This window comes from Salmo salar, chromosome ssa16 (genome assembly GCF_905237065.1).
Source record: "Salmo salar chromosome ssa16, Ssal_v3.1, whole genome shotgun sequence".
Lineage (NCBI taxonomy): Eukaryota > Metazoa > Chordata > Actinopteri > Salmoniformes > Salmonidae > Salmo > Salmo salar.
Window position 1 is genome coordinate 83,756,725 of NC_059457.1, and position 19,657 is coordinate 83,776,381.

The 19,657-nt window shown below is 45.5% G+C and overlaps 1 pseudogene; it reads left to right on the forward strand.

Moving 5' to 3' along the window:
* Positions 1-68: 68 nt before the first annotated feature.
* On the forward strand, positions 69-18,465 carry LOC106593338 (cilia- and flagella-associated protein 47-like; annotated as a pseudogene).
* Positions 18,466-19,657: the final 1,192 nt, after the last annotated feature.

Genomic DNA, 19,657 nt, shown 5'->3' on the forward strand with positions numbered 1-19,657 from the left:
TAACCATGAACGCTACACTGTATCGGTATGTGGTTAGCTTTATACATTGAAACATTACTAGTGCAGAAAAGGAAGCCGATTTCATGGATAACGTAGGACCAAAACCTGAACTGGGATAAGCCGTCGAATTTTGCTATTAGTCTCTCAACTTTTAGCTATAACAATATGGCAACGAATTATGTTAGAATTAATCCCCCGGTTGTTGAGTTTACCGACGTAAAAGCAGGGAAGGTTTACAAGACCACTGTCACGGTGACCAACACTGGAATTACCTCGAAAATAATGAGACTGCCTGAACCCACATCAAAGGTGAAATCCTTTCTGCAGTGCTGCCTGTCAGCTGTCTCTGGGTGTAACACGTTAGTAAAGTTTAGAGCAACTTGTGCTTAGTTTTCATTGCGCTTTTGTCCTATTCTAATTTATAAACTCATTTTGATTGATGCAATACATTATTATACACTTTTGTTACTTCCACTCTTCGTACTGCCCTGCCCCTCTCTTCTTTAATTTTATCAACCCGTTGTCCTACCACTCAAGCTGTTCAAATTCAGGGTGACAAACACAGAAACCCCCATTGCTGCTGGATTGTCCCTGAGTGGCACTCTAGAGGTCAGGCCTGAGAAAGATGAGGATGTCTGTGACCGTCTGCTCCTTGTCCTGGAAGACAAAGCCATGGAGATCCCCCTCTTAGCGTAAGTAGAGTCATATATACACCTGCTATAACATAACTCATTCATGTAATAGCTTTCTCGGGTTCCACCAGACATGTGCCTAGGCATTAGCGGGATAATGCAATCTTCAGGCTTTCCTGCAGGTTCTCCCCACCGTGTTCTCTCTCCATGGAATCTCTCGCTGATTTCGGCTCTGTGATGGCAAACAGTCAGGTGATCAGCAAAGTGGTGGAATTGACCAATCAGGGATCTGCTCCAGGTATTATGCTTTTGCCTCTCCCATTGAACCCACTTCTGTAAACTTGCTTTGATTGATTTTAGTTGACATTTGCAGTAATCTAGTTGATTTTTTTATAGTATTTTTCTTATTGTTATATTAATTGTTTGCTGTTCATGCCCTTGGCCTTGTTGAAGGAGCTTTTCAGGTGCTGTATGATGGAGACCAGTCCATCAGGCTCTCTCCCAGCAGTGGCGTCCTGCAGCCTGGCACAACCCAGTGGCTGAAGGTGGAACTCTGCACTGACAGACCCACGAGGGTCAGAGAGGAGGCCCAGTAAAGAAACTAGAGACTGTTGAACATCATCTCAAACACTCCACCTTATTCTGCTTAGTGTTACTTATGGTTCTTTGTTTGTGCATTTTGTGTGTGTTTATTGAGTTCCCTCCTTCCCTTTCTCTCAGGGTGAAGCTGCAGAACAGTAAGGACGTGGTCCTGAAGATCAGGGCTGATGTTTTGGAGCAGAGCCTGGAGCTCCAGGACCTAGAGGGGGAGAGGTTGTCCTGCCTCCGTTTCGGACCCGTCTTCTTTGGGACATCCCGGGTGGAAAAGGTGGTTCTGGTGAACAATGGACCACAGGCCTGCGACTGGATGGTGGTGCTGCAGGATGATGCTTCAGGGACAGAAGTGGTACGCACACACATGCACCAACGCACACAGAGAGAAAACACAGACACACGTCCCTGGATGGGAGACCAGATGCTGCTGGAAGTGGTGTTGGAGGGCCAGTAGGAGGTACCCTTTCCTCTGGTCTAAATAAATGCCCCAACGCCCCAGGGCAGTGATTGGGGACATTGCCCTCTTTCGGATGGGATGTTAAAAGGGTGTCCTGACTCTCTGTGGTCACTAAAGATCCCATGGCACTTATCGTACAAGTAGGGGTGTTAACCCCGGTGTCCTGGCTAAATTCCAAATCTGGTCTTCATACCATCATGGCCACCTAATCATCCCCAGTTTACAATTGTCTCATTAATTTCCCCCTCCTCTCCCCTGTAACTATTCCTCAGGTCGTTGCTGTAAATGAGAATGTGTTCTCAGTCAATGTACCTGGTAAAATAATGTTAAATACATTTTTTTGACATATTTCACACTGAAGTGCAACTAAACTGTGTTTTTAGATCCCTATCGTTAAGCCTGATACACTTTTGTATTGCTGTGTGTGTGTGTGTCTGTGTGTTTGTGTGTGTGTGTGTGTGTGTCTGTGTGTGTGTGTGTGTCTGTGTGTTTGTGTCTGTCTGTGTGTGTGTCTGTGTGTGTGTGTCTGTCTGTGTGTGTCTGTGTCTGTCTGTGTGTGTCTGTTTGTGTGTGTGTGTGTGTCTGTCTGTGTCTGTGTGTGTCTGTCTGTGTCTGTGTGTGTGTGTGTGTGTGTGTGTGTGTGTGTGTGTGTGTGTGTGTGTGTGTGTGTGTGTGTGTGTGTGTTTCATCAGGGCTTTGACCTCCAGAGGAGTACAGACACAGCGCTGCTAGACAGGAGTATTCGTAACAGGGCCACCCCCCCTGTGGATCCCTCCACTGTGATCGCCTGTGTGCCCAACGAGGGACGACTGAGACCCTACGACAAAACCACTCTGTGGGTCTGCTTCCGTCCTATCAGCAGAAGGTATACAGCCCTCCTTTGTGTGTGTGTGTGTCTATGTGGGGGTATAAATGTGTATAAAGATATTATAACAGGCAGTATATAATGGTTGTTCTGTTCTTCAGAAGGAGCAGGGAGGAGCAGAAGACCAGTGGGGCCTCAGCAGCAGCCAGTAAACAAGACTACTCACTCTTCCTCAAGTTTCAGACTTTGGGAAGTAAAGATGGCTTCAACCACCAGCAGCACTCCACTGTACTTCCCCACAATGGTACAGCAAGCCTCAATCAGTTCCTTACCAATAGCAGGAACAATATGCTGCAATACAATAATGTATATTACATCGTTAGTAAAAACAACAATTGAAGCCATGAGCCGTGAGGGATACTGACTGACATGTGTACAACAGCTATAACAGAAATGTTGACCTCTCTGACCTCTAAGCCCTGACTTCTACCCCCAGGTTACTGTGTGGAGCTGGCGGTGACTGGCTCAGCCCTCCCTGGTGCCCAGCCCCGGCCACAGCTTCAACTTCCAGCAGTGCCTTATGGGAGAGCGTGTGGACATCCTGTGTGTGCTCCACAACCTTTCCCCTCTACTCCCTGTCACCTTCAAGTTCCGAAAGATGGCCAACTTCATCAGTGACCCTCCTAGTGGGACCATCTCCCCAGGGCAAAGCCAGGTAGACAGATGGTCAACTTCATCAGTGACCCTCCTAGTGGGACCATCTCCCCAGGGCAAAGCCAGGTAGACAGATGGTCAACTTCATCAGTGACCCTCCTAGTGGGACCATCTCTCCAGGGCAAAGCCAGGTAGACAGATGGTCAACTTCATCAGTGACCCTCCTAGTGGGACCATCTCCCCAGGGCAAAGCCAGGTAGACAGATGGTTAACTTCATCAGTGACCCTCCTAGTGGGACCATCTCCCCAGGGCAAAGCCAGGTAGACAGATGGTCAACTTCATCAGTGACCCTCCTAGTGGGACCATCTCCCCAGGGCAGAGCCAGGTAGACAGATGGTCAACTTCATCAGTGACCCTCCTAGTGGGACCATCTCCCCAGGGCAAAGCCAGGTAGACAGATGGTCAACTTCATCAGCGACCCTCCTAGTGGGACCATCTCCCCAGGGCAGAGCCAGGTAGACAGAGATGGTCAACTTCATCAGCGACCCTCCTAGTGGGACCATCTCCCCAGGGCAAAGCCAGGTAGACAGATGGTCAACTTCATCAGTGACCCTCCTAGTGGGACCATCTCCCCAGGGCAAAGCCAGGTAGACAGATGGTCAACTTCATCAGCGACCCTCCTAGTGGGACCATCTCCCCAGGGCAAAGCCAGGTAGACAGATGGTCAACTTCATCAGCGACCCTCCTAGTGGGACCATCTCCCCAGGGCAAAGCCAGGTAGACAGATGGTCAACTTCATCAGCGACCCTCCTAGTGGGACCATCTCCCCAGGGCAAAGCCAGGTAGACAGATGGTCAACTTCATCAGTGACCCTCCTAGTGGGACCATCTCCCCAGGGCAAAGCCAGGTAGACAGATGGTCAACTTCATCAGTGACCCTCCTAGTGGGACCATCTCCCCAGGGCAAAGCCAGGTAGACAGATGGTCAACTTCATCAGTGACCCTCCTAGTGGGACCATCTCCCCAGGGCAAAGCCAGGTAGACAACCCTGGTCCAGGCTCAGATGGCTCCTTATTTTGGCCAGAGGAAACTAGTCCACTATACAGAGTGGCTGGGCCCTAAAGTTGGACATTATATAGGAAATAAGGAGCCATTTTGGAGACAACCCCAGTCTCCTCCCAGCATCCTCTCTGACAGAACAGACAGAGAGGATGAACTATCAATAGCCTCGATATCCTCCCTGAGTCTGAAAGAAAGCTGATCAGAATCATTGATCTGTGTTTTTGTCTAGGACATGGTGCTGTCCTTCACCCCCCACCAGATGGGAACGTTCAAGGTGAAACAGGTGCTGGAGGTGCTGGGTCAGGTGGTACACCTGGGGCCCTCCTCCATCAAGCTCCGCCTCCGCAGCTTCCACACCGTCACCCTGCACCTGTCAGCCGTTTGCCGGGCGCAGACCGCATGCGCAACACCCAAACTCAACCCTGGTGAGACCCAACACCACCACCTGCACACAGCCGGCACACTGAACCCCTCACTGTCCTGTCCACTGATCTCCTTCCTATACTGTATAGTTCACACTGAACCCCTCACTGCCCTGTCCACTGATCTCCTTCCTATACTGTATAGTTCACACTGAACCCCTCACTGTCCTGTCCACTGATCTCCTTCCTATACTGTATAGTTCACACTGAACCCCTCACTGCCCTGTCCACTGATCTCCTTCCTATACTGTATAGTTCACACTGAACCCCTCACTGCCCTGTCCACTGATCTCCTTCCTATACTGTATAGTTCACACTGAACCCCTCACTGCCCTGTCCACTGATCTCCTTCCTATACTGTATAGTTCACACTGAACCCCTCACTGCCCTGTCCACTGATCTCCTTCCTATACTGTATAGTTCACACTGAACCCCTCACTGCCCTGTCCACTGATCTCCTTCCTATACTGTATAGTTCACACTGAACCCCTCACTGTCCTGTCCACTGATCTCCTTCCTATACTGTATAGTTCACACTGAACCCCTCACTGCCCTGTCCACTGATCTCCTTCCTATACTGTATAGTTCACACTGAACCCCTCACTGCCCTGTCCACTGATCTCCTTCCTATACTGTATAGTTCACACTGAACCCCTCACTGTCCTGTCCACTGATCTCCTTCCTATACTGTATAGTTCACACTGAACCCCTCACTGTCCTGTCCACTGATCTCCTTCCTATACTGTATAGTTCACACTGAACCCCTCACTGTCCTGTCCACTGATCTCCTTCCTATACTGTATAGTTCACACTGAACCCCTCACTGCCCTGTCCACTGATCTCCTTCCTATACTGTATAGTTCACACTGAACCCCTCACTGTCCTGTCCACTGATCTCCTTCCTATACTGTATAGTTCACACTGAACCCCTCACTGCCCTGTCCACTGATCTCCTTCCTATACTGTATAGTTCACACTGAACCCCTCACTGTCCTGTCCACTGATCTCCTTCCTATACTGTATAGTTCACACTGAACCCCTCACTGTCCTGTCCACTGATCTCCTTCCTATACTGTATAGTTCACACTGAACCCCTCACTGCCCTGTCCACTGATCTCCTTCCTATACTGTATAGTTCACACTGAACCCCTCACTGTCCTGTCCACTGATCTCCTTCCTATACTGTATAGTTCACACTGAACCCCTCACTGTCCTGTCCACTGATCTCCTTCCTATACTGTATAGTTCACACTGAACCCCTCACTGCCCTGTCCACTGATCTCCTTCCTATACTGTATAGTTCACACTGAACCCCTCACTGTCCTGTCCACTGATCTCCTTCCTATACTGTATAGTTCACACTGAACCCCTCACTGTCCTGTCCACTGATCTCCTTCCTATACTGTATAGTTCACACTGAACCCCTCACAGCCCTGTCCACTGATCTCCTTCCTATACTGTATAGTTCACACTGAACCCCTCACTGCCCTGTCCACTGATCTCCTTCCTATACTGTATAGTTCACACTGAACCCCTCACTGCCCTGTCCACTGATCTCCTTCCTATACTGTATAGTTCTTCAAAGTATTGTCTGGCATTCTATCTTCAACCTGTTTTTGGACCCACCCATTCATTGTTTTGTCTGTGATGTATCAGGAATCACCCCGGCTGTGACCAATGAGACAGGCCAGTATGCCCGGGTGCCCTCCAGTGAGCTGGGCAGGTGTGTGGGATTGGTGCGGGCAGCTGTCCTCAGCACGGCTAAGACCCGGCTCCACAGCCACGGTCAGAGCCAGAGCCACCGTAGGAACCAGAGTCTAGACGGTAGCCAGCGAGAGCTACTGGCCTTCCCCAACGACAGGGCCTGCAGCATCCGCCCTGCCTCTCCAGACACCACCTACAGGTCATCTGAGTTATACTGGCAGTTATAGAGTATCTGCCATGGCACCCTGTGACCCATTCCAGAGACGTATCAGTACTACTAATAGTAATGATGGAAATAGAATCAGTACTACTAATAGTAATGATGGTAATGGTATCAGTACTACTAATAGTAATGATGGAAATAGTATCAGTACTACTAATGGAAATAGTATCAGTACTACTAATGGAAATAGTATCAGTACTACTAATAGTAATGATGGAAATGGTATCAGTACTACTAATAGTAATGATGGAAATAGTATCAGTACTACTAATAGTAATGATGGAAATAGTATCAGTACTACTAATGGAAATAGTATCAGTACTACTAATGGAAATAGTATCAGTACTACTAATAGTAATGATGGAAATGGTGTCAGTACTACTAATAGTAATGATGGAAATAGTATCAGTACTACTAATAGTAATGATGGAAATAGTATCAGTGCTACTAATAGTATTGATGGTAATAGTATCAGTACTACTAATAGTAATGATGGAAATAGTATCAGTGCTACTAATACTAATGATGGTAATAGTATCAGTACTACTAATAGTAATGATGGAAATGGTATCAGTGCTACTAATAGTAATGATGGTAATAGTATCAGTAGTACTAATAGTAATGATAGAAATAGTATCAGTACTACTAATAGTAATGATGGAAATAGTATCAGTACTACTAATAGTAATGATGGAAATAGTATCCGTGCTACTAATAGTAATGATGGAAATAGTATCAGTACTACTAATAGTAATGATGGAAATAGTATCAGTGCTACTAATAGTAATGATGGAAATAGTATCAGTGCTACTAATAGTAATGATGGAAATAGTATCAGTGCAGTCAGGTTTGCAGGGACCTACTGGAACTCCAGATCAGATCAAATCAAATTGTATTGGTCACATACACATGGTTAGCAGATGTTAATGTGAGTGTAGCGAAATGCTTGTGCTTCTAGTTCCAACAGTGCAGTAATATCTAACAATTCCACAACAACTACCTAATACACACAAATCTAAGTAAAGGGATGGACTAAGAATATGTACATATAAATATATGGATGAGCGATGACCGAGTGTCATAGGCAAGATGCAATAGATGGTATAAGATACAGTATATACATATGAGATGAGTAATGCAAGATATGTAAACATTATTAAAGTGGCATTATTAAAGTGACCAGATGTCTGGGCAGTCAGCGCAGTTGGTTTACAATTTGCATCCGTGTTCCTGTAAAGAGCTATGTTCTGTAAAGTCCTATGTAGCCCCTATGTTCTCTAAAGACCTATGTAGCCCCTATGTTCTCTAAAGTCCTATGTAGCCCCTATGTTCTGTAAAGTCCTATGTAGCCCCTATGTTCTGTAAAGTCCTATGTAGCCCCTATGTTCTCTAAAGACCTATGTAGCCCCTATGTTCTCTAAAGACCTATGTAGCCCCTATGTTCTCTAAAGTCCTATGTAGCCCCTATGTTCTGTAAAGTCCAATGTAGCCCCTATGTTCTCTAAAGTCCTATGTAGCCCCTATGTTCTCTAAAGTCCTATGTAGCCCCTATGTTCTGTAAAGTCATATGTAGCCCCTATGTTCTGTAAAGTCCTATGTAGCCCCTATGTTCTCTAAAGACCTATGTAGCCCCTATGTTCTCTAAAGTCCTATGTAGCCCCTATGTTCTGTAAAGTCCTATGTAGCCCCTATGTTCTGTAAAGTCCTATGTAGCCCCTATGTTCTCTAAAGACCTATGTAGCCCCTATGTTCTCTAAAGTCCTATGTAGCCCCTATGTTCTGTAAAGTCCAATGTAGCCCCTATGTTCTCTAAAGTCCTATGTAGCCCCTATGTTCTCAAAAGTCCTATGTAGCCCCTATGTTCTGTAAAGTCATATGTAGCCCCTATGTTCTGTAAAGTCCTATGTAGCCCCTATGTTCTCTAAAGACCTATGTAGCCCCTATGTTCTGTAAAGTCCTATGTAGCCCCTATGTTCTCTAAAGACCTATGTAGCCCCTATGTTCTGTAAAGTCCTATGTAGCCCCTATGTTCTGTAAAGACCTATGTAGCCCCTATGTTCTCTAAAGTCCTATGTAGCCCCTATGTTCTGTAAAGTCCTATGTAGCCCCTATGTTCTCTAAAGTCCTATGTAGCCCCTATGTTCTCTAAAGTCCTATGTAGCCCCTATGTTCTGTAAAGACCTATGTAGCCCCTATGTTCTCTAAAGACCTATGTAGCCCCTATGTTCTCTAAAGTCCTATGTAGCCCCTATGTTCTGTAAAGACCTATGTAGCCCCATGTTCTCTAAAGTCCTATGTAGCCCCTATGTTCTGTAAAGTCCTATGTAGCCCCTATGTTCTCTAAAGTCCTATGTAGCCCCTATGTTATCTAAAGTCCTATGTAGCCCCTATGTTCTCTAAAGACCTATGTAGCCCCTATGTTCTGTAAAGTCCTATGTAGCCGCTATGTTCTCTAAAGTCCTATGTAGCCCCTATGTTCTTTAAAGTCCTATGTAGCCCCTATGTTCTGTAAAGTCCTATGTAGCCCCTATGTTCTGCCTATGAACTCTTATGAACTGTTTATATCCTCTCTCCCTCCACCCAGGACCATCTTCACGGGGGTGGAGCGTTACCGCTACGTGGACCCTGACTTTTCCTTCACGGAGGAGGAGAAGCAGCAGAGACAGAGACACAGAGATCACTACCTAGCCTTCATCAGGGGCCTGCGAAAGACACGCTTGCAGAAAACCACTGCGAGGTAGACAGAGTGGGATGTGTGTTCTGTATGTTATAATCTTGGCACCCACAACCAAAGAGCTACCCAGTAAGCAAAACGACACTGAAAAGACTTGACATTACACGCATTTCAGGTGCTGAAAATGCGTCTTCAAATTGTATTTGTCACATGCGCCGAATACAACAGGTGTAGATCTTACAGTGAAATGCTTACTTACAAGCCCTTAACCAACAATGCAGTTTTAAGAAAATACCCCCCCCCCCAAAAAGAGATAAGAATAACAAATAATTAAAGAGCAGCAGTAAATAACAATAGCGGGGCTATATACAAGGGGTAGTGGTACAGAGTCAATGTGTGGGGGCACCCGTGTCGAGGTAACTGAGGTAATATGTACATGTAGGTAGAGTTATTAAAGTGCCTATGCATAGATAATAACAGAGAGTAGCAGCAGCGTAGAAGAAGGAGGGAGGTGATGCAACCCGTCAGGATGCTCTCGATGGTGCAGCTGTAAAACCTTTTGAGAATCTGAGGACCATGCCAAATCTTTTCAGTCTCCTGAGGGGGGAATAGGTTTTGTCGTGCCCTCTTCACGACTGTCTTGGTGTGCCTGGACCATGTTAGTTTGTTGGTGATGTGGACGCCAAAGAAATTGAAGCTCTCAACCTGCTCCACTACAGCCCCATCAATGAGAATGGGGGCGGGCTCGTTCCTCCTTTTCCTGGAGTCCACAATCATCTCCTTTGTCTTGATCACGTTGAGGGAGAGGTTGTTGTCCTGGCACCACACGGTCACGTCTCTGACCTCCTCCCTATAGGCTGTCTCATCGTTGTCGGTGATCAGGCCTACCACTGTTGTGTCATCTGCAAATTTAATGATGGTGTTGGAGTTGTGCCTGGCCGTGCAGTCATGAGTGAACAGGGAGTACAGGAGGGGACTGAGCACGCACCCCTGAGGGGCCCCCATGTTGATGATCAGCATGGCGGATGTGTTACCTACCCTTACCACCTGGGGGCGGCCGGTCAGGAAGTCCAGGATCCAGTTGCAGAGGGAGGTGTTTAGTCCAAGGGTCCTTAGCTTATTGATGAGCTTTGAGGGCACTATGGTGTTGAACACTGAGCTGTAGTCAATGAATAGCATTCTCACATAGGTGTTCCTTTTGTCCAGGTGGGAAAGGGCAGTGTGGAGTGCAATAGAGATTGCATCATCTGTGGATCTGTTGGTGCGGTATGCAAATTGGAGTGGGTCTAAGGTTTCTGGGATAATGGTGTTGATGTGAGCCATGACCAGCCTTTCAAAGCACTTCATGTCGGATGTCGAAGAAACGTCTTATTTTCGGACGTTGAAAATGCGTATTTTCTAGATGTTGAAAAAACGGAATTTACAGACTTTGAAAATACGTGCATGTATTTTTCAGTCATTGATTCTATGTACAAATTTCTGCACATACTGTACATTATCAATGAGGTAAGTGTGACTGTGTATCACAATAAAATAGGAATAAGGAGCCAACTGAAGAATGTGATTTATTATTGCTCTCATCAGTCACATTCACTTCTGTTAGATTTTTCAAAAGCTTTAAAACTGGCAGCAATGATGTTCAAAATAATCTAACATATAGAATGAACCAACAGACCACTTCAACTACAATAACATTCTCAGTAACGGTTACACATTTTTAAAAATGTTTCCTGCTATGACTGTGATATGTTGTTCTTTATCTACCTTAATTGAATGCACTGACTGCCAGTCGCTCTGGATAAGAGCGTCTGCTGAATGACCAAAATGTAAATGTTTAAAACAAACACTTGCAAAGCATGCTGGGTATTATTTGAACGAGATCCGCCCCCCAAACAAGTACAAATTTGCTCAGTGCAGACCAGATCCAAATCTGAACGAATCATAGACGTCTAGGCTGTTTCACACGTTTGAAAATCACATTACAGTACAGTAGAGTACAGTAGAGTATGGTATGGTATGGTACAGGACTGTTGAGTTTTATTCAGTAAAGTACTATAGAGTACAGTTTAGTTGAGTAGAATAGAGTACATGTACTGTACTGTATTGTGCGCTACTGTACTGTACTGTGCTCTACTTTACTTTACTGTACTGTACTGTGCTCCTGAGTGGTGCAGGGGTCTAAGGCACTGCATCTCAGAGTTAGAGGTGTCACTACAGACCCTGGTTCAATTTCAGGCTGTATCACAACCGGTCGTGATTGGGAGTCCCATAGGGCGGCGCACAGTTGGCCCAGAGTCGTTTGCGTTTAGGTTTGGCCGGGGTAGGCCGTCATTGTAAATAAGAATTTGTTCTTAACTGACTTGCCTAGTTAAATAAAGGTTAAAATAAATAAAATACTGTGATGTCCAATATCTATGATTGGTTCAGTTTTGGTCCAGTCTAGACTAGACTGGACCAAATCTGAATCAGTCATAGACTTGTTTTTTGGGGTCAAATCAAGGCTGGACTGGACCAAATCTGAACCAAACATAGATGTCTATGGAATGGTTCAAATTTTGTCCAGACCGGATCAAAAATCGAAATCAGTGGGATGTTGAAATCAAGGCCGGTCCAGACCGCACCACAAAAAATACCTGAAAAAGACAGCCGTACCAAAAAATCTAAAGTCCAAAAGACGTCGCCTGACGGTAAATGCTTAGTGGGTTCAACATTTTAAGCAAGAACGAAACTGTAAACTGAAACTGACAAATCCATCCCTCCCCCCTTTCCAAAGCTCGGTCCTAGCCACTCCCCTTCTAAAAAGTCTACCTATGAGGGGACCTGATTAATCTGGCACTCTACTCTTCTCTTTTGATAAAAAGGATTTATCTGCCTTCCCAATGAAAACCAGTTTGAAAGTTCAAACATATACTGTATTTGCTGAAAAAGAGATGTTTCTGAACGATGCATCATGCTGACTTGTTAATAATATGACCGGGCGATGCAGATTGCTGTTCCATTTGAGCAGAGCGCGTCTCCCTCACCCGCTTCAACCAGTCACGTGACGGCCATACCCCAGTGCAACCTGGCCAGTTTAATCAAATCCCCTCAATATGTGCTGTAGGCTGACAACAAGGCGGTATCTGACGATGTTTTCCATGTATGCTCAGGCTGCATGGCGAGGTGGAGGACGACATAGACATTGGGCTCCGGCCTGCCGCAGGACTCCTCACCCCCCAGCTCTCTCTGAGGGACCTGGAGTCCAATCACAGCCAGGAGGGGCGGAGCATCGACCAGGGACATAGCCAGCTATTGACCACCTGTATGCCGGCTGCCATGGAGACCAGGTCCAGATTCAGACAGGTATGGCAGGTAAAGCAGGGTGTTTAAAGTCTCTGGTAAACCATTTTGCATGGGTCCTCTAAAGTGTACAGTTACCTGTTTTAGCCTATGCAATCCCCCCACTTTATCATTCTATATCTGGTGTTTCCTGCCTGACTGTATGGAATTCCTCTGTCTCTATCATTCTATATCTGGTGTTTCCTGCCTGACTGTATGGAATTCCTCTGTCTCTATCATTCTATATCTGGTGTTTCCTGCCTGACTGTATGGAATTCCTCTGTCTCTATCATTCTATATCTGGTGTTTCCTGCCTGTATGGAATTCCTCTGTCTCTATCATTCTATATCTGGTGTTTCCTGCCTGTATGGAATTCCTCTGTCTCTATCATTCTATATCTGGTGTTTCCTGCCTGACTGTATGGAATTCCTCTGTCTCTATCATTCTATATCTGGTGTTTCCTGCCTGACTGTATGGAATTCCTCTGTCTCTATCATTCTATATCTGGTCTTTCCTGCCTGAATGTATGGAATTCCTCTGACACTTTGACCCTCTGTTGTCCAGGTGACAGAGGGCATCAATGGACTACCCTCCACCAACCAGGAAGTGGCTGACTGCAGCCGCACCCTAACAGTTCAGCAGCTCCACCAAGTAGTCATAGGTGAGAAGCGCATGCAGTCATTGTTTGCATTAGGAATCTTAAGCCCTCTTGTCCCTACCATGGCTGATGAAGAGAATATTCACAAAATGAGCATTTTAAAGATGTGAATCAGAGTTTGGTTTCCCCTCCTCCCCCTCCTCCCCCTCCAGGCCCGTCCTCAATAGATTTTGGTGAGGTGTGTGTGGCCTCAGTGTGTGTGAGGAACCTGGACCTGGTGAACAACCTGCAGGTGTATGTGTGGGTGCAGCTGGAGTTAGACTGCTGTCCTGAGCTGCAGCGCTCCAGCCCCGTCCCACGTCCTGCCCCCCCTCTCCAGAGCCACCCTGCCCCTCATCTTAGAGAGCACCAAGCTGGGAAAGTTCCACAAGTTAGTCACTGTGTGTGTGGCTGGTTGTCTGTCTCTGTCTCGCGCTCTCTCTCTCTCTCTCTCTCTCTCTCTCTCGCTCTTTCTCTCTCTCTCTTAATATATAAAGGTTTCCTAAATTGATCATTGACAAACCAAATCGAGCCCAATTCTTATTGATTGATTAACTGACTGACTGACTGGCTGACAGTTGACTGGTAGATTCCATCTCCCTCTCCCAGGTCAATCTCTTACACGGTGAATAGTCATCACCGGAGCCATGTCCTGGTTCAGTCCCAGCTGGTCCCTGTGGTCCTCCAGCTGTCCCAGAGCCAGGTGGTCCTGTCCCCATCCCCCAGCTACCTGGCCCAGTCGGGCTACAGGGGTGCTGTGACCCTGGTCAACCCCAGGAACCACCCGGCTGACTTCACCTGGAGGCCCGTCATCACAGAGACGAGCATGGCCTTCTCCATACGCCCAGCCACAGGTAGGCTGCTGCTCTGGGCCTTATCAAAACTACACACTACTGTAGTCTAGTCTTCTATATGTACTGTATGGTGATGTACTGTAGTCTAGTCTTCTATATGTACTGTAGTCTAGTCTTCTATATGTTCTGTATGGTGATGTACTGTAGTCTAGTCTTCTATATGTACTGTAGTCTAGTCTTCTATATGTACTGTAGTCTAGTCTTCTATATGTTCTGTAGTCTAGTCTTCTATATGTACTGTAGTCTAGTCTTCTATATGTTCTGTATGGTGATGTACTGTAGTCTAGTCTTCTATATGTACTGTAGTCTAGTCTTCTATATGTACTGTAGTCTAGTCTTCTATATGTTCTGTAGTCTAGTCTTCTATATGTACTGTATGGTGATGTACTGTAGTCTAGTCTTCTATATGTACTGTAGTCTAGTCTTCTATATGTTCTGTAGTCTAGTCTTCTATATGTACTGTATGGTGATGTACTGTAGTCTAGTCTTCTATATGTACTGTAGTCTAGTCTTCTATATGTACTGTAGTCTAGTCTTCTATATGTTCTGTAGTCTAGTCTTCTATATGTTCTGTAGTCTAGTCTTCTTCTATATGTACTGTAGTCTAGTCTTCTATATGTTCTGTAGTCTAGTCTTCTATATGTACTGTAGTCTAGTCTTCTATATGTACTGTATGGTGATGTACTGTAGTCTAGTCTTCTATATGTACTGTATGGTGATGTACTGTAGTCTAGTCTTCTATATGTACTGTAGTCTAGTCTTCTATATGTACTGTATGGTGATGTACTGTAGTCTAGTCTTCTATATGTTCTGTGTGGGGATGTATGTGTCTCTAATATCTCTCTCTATCTGTCACTCCCTCCAACTCTCTCTCTCCCCCCCTTTCTCTCCCTCTCCCTCCAACTCTCTCTCCCCCCCTTTCTCTCCCTCTCACCCTCCCTCCTATCTCCCTCTCCCTCCAACTCTCTCTCTCTCCCTCCCTCCCTTTCTCTCTCTCCCTCCCTCCCTCCCTCCCTCCCTCCCTCCCTCCCTCCCTCCCTTTCTCTCCCTCCCTCCCTCCCTCCTCTCTCTCTCTCCCTCCTCTTCTCTCTGCCAGGTACTGTGGAGGCGTACAGGGAGTTAGACTGTGAGGTGATGTGGCATCCCTCTTTCTGCTCTCCTCTGGAGGGACAGTTTGACCTGTGTGTTCACCAGGGAAACACCGTACAGCTACGATGTGTGGCCAAGGTGTGTGTGTGTGTCTGTGTGTTTCTGTTGTTGAGGTTCCTGTGATTGTTAATGTAGAGAGAGATCTCATTCCCCTCCCTCCAGCTTGGTTCATCCAGTGTGCAGCTGGCTGAGAAACGTCTGGTGTTTGGATCAGTACCTCTCATCTTCCCCTCCGTCAGGACCGCAATGCTACACAACACAGGACACAACCATGCCTACTTCCAGGTACACACTCCACGCCAGGTCTCTGTACCATTTATACTTGTGTGTGTGTTTTAAAGAGGCTTAGCGTGTGTGTGTGTGTATCAGGTGTTGGACGTGTACCCCCTGCCTGGCATGGTGGTGACCCCCACCGAGGGTGTGGTTCCTGTGGGGGGGCAGGCAGAGGTCCAGGTGCACCTCAACCCCGGAGCTGTCATGAAGTTTGACACCAGAGTGGAGGTGAAGGAAACAGACACACAACATATCATAAAGTCTGTACAAACACACCACACATCATAAAGTCTCTACAAACACACAACACATCATACAGCCTCTACAAACACACAACACATCATACAGCCTCTACAAACACACAACGCATCATACAGCCTCTACAAACACACAACATCATACAGCCTCTACAAACACACACAACATCATACAGCCTCTACAAACACACAACACATCATACAGCCTCTACAAACACACAACACATCATACAGCCTCTACAAACACACAACACATCATACAGCCTCTACAAACACACAGCACATCATACAGCCTCTACAAACACACAACACATCATACAGCCTCTACAAACACACAGCACATCATACAGCCTCTACAAACACACACCACATCATACAGTCTCTACAAACACACACCACATCATACAGCCTCTACAAACACACAACACATCATACAGTCTCTACAAACACACAACACATCATACAGTCTGTACAAACACACAACACATCATACAGCCTTTACAAACACACAACACATCATACAGCCTCTACAAACACACAACACATCATACAGCCTCTACAAACACACACCACATCATACAGCCTCTACAAACACACCACACATTATACAGCCTCTACAAACACACACCACATCATACAGCCTCTACAAACACACAACACATCATACAGTCTGTACAAACACACAACACATCATACAGCCTCTACAAACACACAACACATCATACAGCCTCTACAAACACACAGCACATCATACAGCCTCTACAAACACACACCACATCATAGTCTCTACAAACACACACCACATCATACAGCCTCTACAAACACACACCACATCATACAGCCTCTACAAACACACAACACATCATACAGTCTGTACAAACACACACCACATCATACAGCCTCAACAAACACACACCACATCATACAGCCTCTACAAACACACACCACATCATACAGACTCAAACATGTGGAAAGACAATATAGACCTACAGTAGATTAGCTTCAGTGTTTTAAGATCTGTATCTGTATGTCAAATAACCTCTAATCTTACCTGTCATTATTTCAGAAACCTAAATAACGTCTAGTCTTACCTGTCATTATTTCAGAAACCCAAATAACCTCTAGTCTTACCTGCCATTATTTCAGAAACCTAAATAACGTCTAGTCTTACCTGTCATTATTTCAGAAACCTAAATAACCTCTAGCCTTACCTGTCATTATTTCAGAAACCTAAATAACGTCTAGTCTTACCTCTCATTATTTCAGAAACCTAAATAACCTCTAGTCTTACCTGTCATTATTTCAGAAACCTAAATAACCTCTAGCCTTACCTGTCATTATTTCAGAAACCTAAATAACCTCTAGTCTTACCTGCCATTATTTCAGAAACATAAATAACCTCTAGTCTTACCTGTCATTATTTCAGAAACCTAAATAACCTCTAGCCTTACCTCTCATTATTTCAGAAACCTAAATAACCTCTAGTCTTACCTGTCATTATTTCAGAAACCTAAATAACCTCTAGTCTTACCTGTCATTATTTCAGAAACCTAAATAACCTCTAGTCTTACCTGTCATTATTTCAGAAACCTAAATAACGTCTAGTCTTACCTGTCATTATTTCAGAAACCTAAATAACCTCTAGTCTTACCTCTCATTATTTCAGAAACCTAAATAACCTCTAGTCTTACCTGTCATTATTTCAGAAACATAAATAACCTCTAGTCTTACCTCTCATTATTTCAGAAACCTAAATAACCTCTAGTCTTACCTGTCATTATTTCAGAAACCTAAATAACCTCTAGTCTTACCTGTCATTATTTCAGAAACCTAAATAACCTCTAGCCTTACCTGTCATTATTTCAGAAACCTAAATAACCTCTAGTCTTACCTGTCATTATTTCAGAAACATAAATAACCTCTAGTCTTACCTGTCATTATTTCAGAAACCTAAATAACCTCTAGTCTTACCTGTCATTATTTCAGAAACCTAAATAACCTCTAGTCTTACCTGTCATTATTTCAGAAACCTAGATAGTCATGATGGATGAGCTTGTCTAACGAGGTGTGTGTGTTGCAGATAGTCCTAAGGAACATGAAATCTCTGGAGCTGAGAGTGGGCGGGTCGGTCGAGCCCCCACTGGTGGACATAAACATGGTGAGTTCATATGTGGAGCTCCCCCTGGTGGACATCAACGTGGTGAGTTCATATGTGGAGCACCCCCTGGTGGACATCGACGTGGTGAGTTCATATGTGGAGCACCCCCCTGGTGGACATCAACGTGGTGAGTTCATATGTGGAGCACCCCCTGGTGGACATAAACGTGGTGAGTTCATATGTGGAGCACCCCCTGGTGGACATAAACGTGGTGAGTTCATATGTGGAGCACCCCCTGGTGGACATCAACGTGGTGAGTTCATATGTGGAGCACCCCCTGGTGGACATAAACGTGGTGAGTTCATATGTGGAGCACCCCCTGGTGGACATAAACGTGGTGAGTTCATATGTGGAGCACCCCCTGGTGGACATCAACGTGGTGAGTTCATATGTGGAGCACCCCCTGGTGGACATCAACGTGGTGAGTTCATATGTGGAGCACCCCCTGGTGGACATCAACGTGGTGAGTTCATATGTGGAGCACCCCCTGGTGGACATCAACGTGGTGAATTCATATGTGGAGCACCCCCTGGTGGACATCAACGTGGTGAGTTCATATATCGACCCCCCCTGGTGGACATCAACGTGGTGAGTTCATATAGGTAAACCCCACCTGGTGGACATCAACGTGGTGAGTTCATATGTCGACCCCCCCTGGTAAACATCGACGTGGTGAGTTCATATAGGTAAACCCCCCCTGGTGGACATCAACGTGGTGAGTTCATATGTCGACCCCCCCTCGTGGACATAAACGTGGTGAGTTCATATGTCGACTCCCCCTGGTGGACATCAACGTGGTGAGTTCATATGTGTGTGTGAATGTGGACTTGTGTGCATACCAGTGGAGGCTGAGGGGAGAACGGCTCATAATAATGGCTGGAACGGAGCGAATGGAATGACATCAAACACCTGGAAACCATGGAAACCATGTGTTTGATGTATTTGATACCATTCCACTGATTCCGCTCCAGACATTACCACGAGCCCATCCTCCCCTATTAAGGTGTCACCAACCTCCTGTGGTGCATGTATGTGTGTGTATGTATGTATGTGTGAATGTGTGAGTGTGTGTATGTATGTGTGAATGTGTGTGCATGTATGTGTGTGTGTGTGTGTGTGTATGTACAGTGGCAAGAAAAAGTATGTGAACCCTTTGGAATGACCTGGATTTCTACATAAATTGGTCATCAAATTTGATCTGATCTTCATCTAAGTCACAACAATAGACAAACACAGTCTGCTTAAACTAATAACACACAAACAATGTGCCTTTTTTTCTCCACACATAGTGTTGTGTTTTCCTTCCAAACAACTCAACTGTAGTTTCATCTGTCCACAGAATATTCTGCCAGTAGCGCTGTGGAACATCCAAGTGCTCTTTTGCAAACTTCAGATGTGCAGCAATGTTTATTTGGACAGCAGTGGCTTCTTCCATGGTGTCCTCCCATGAACACCATTCTTGTTTAGTGTTTTACATATCATAGACTCGTCAACAGAGATGTTAGCATGTTCCAGAGATTTCTGTAAGTCTTTAGCTGACACTCTAGGATTCTTCTTAACCTCATTGAGCATTCTGCTCTGTGCTCTTGCAGTCATCTTTGCAGGACGGCCACTCCTAGGGAGAATAGCAACAGTACTGAACTTTCTCCATTTATAGACAATTTGTCTTACCGTGGACTGATGAACATCAAGGCTTTTAGAGATACTTTTTTAACCCTTTCCAGCTTTATGCAAGTCAACAATTAGGTCTTCTGAGATCTCTCTTGTTCGAGGCATGGTTCACA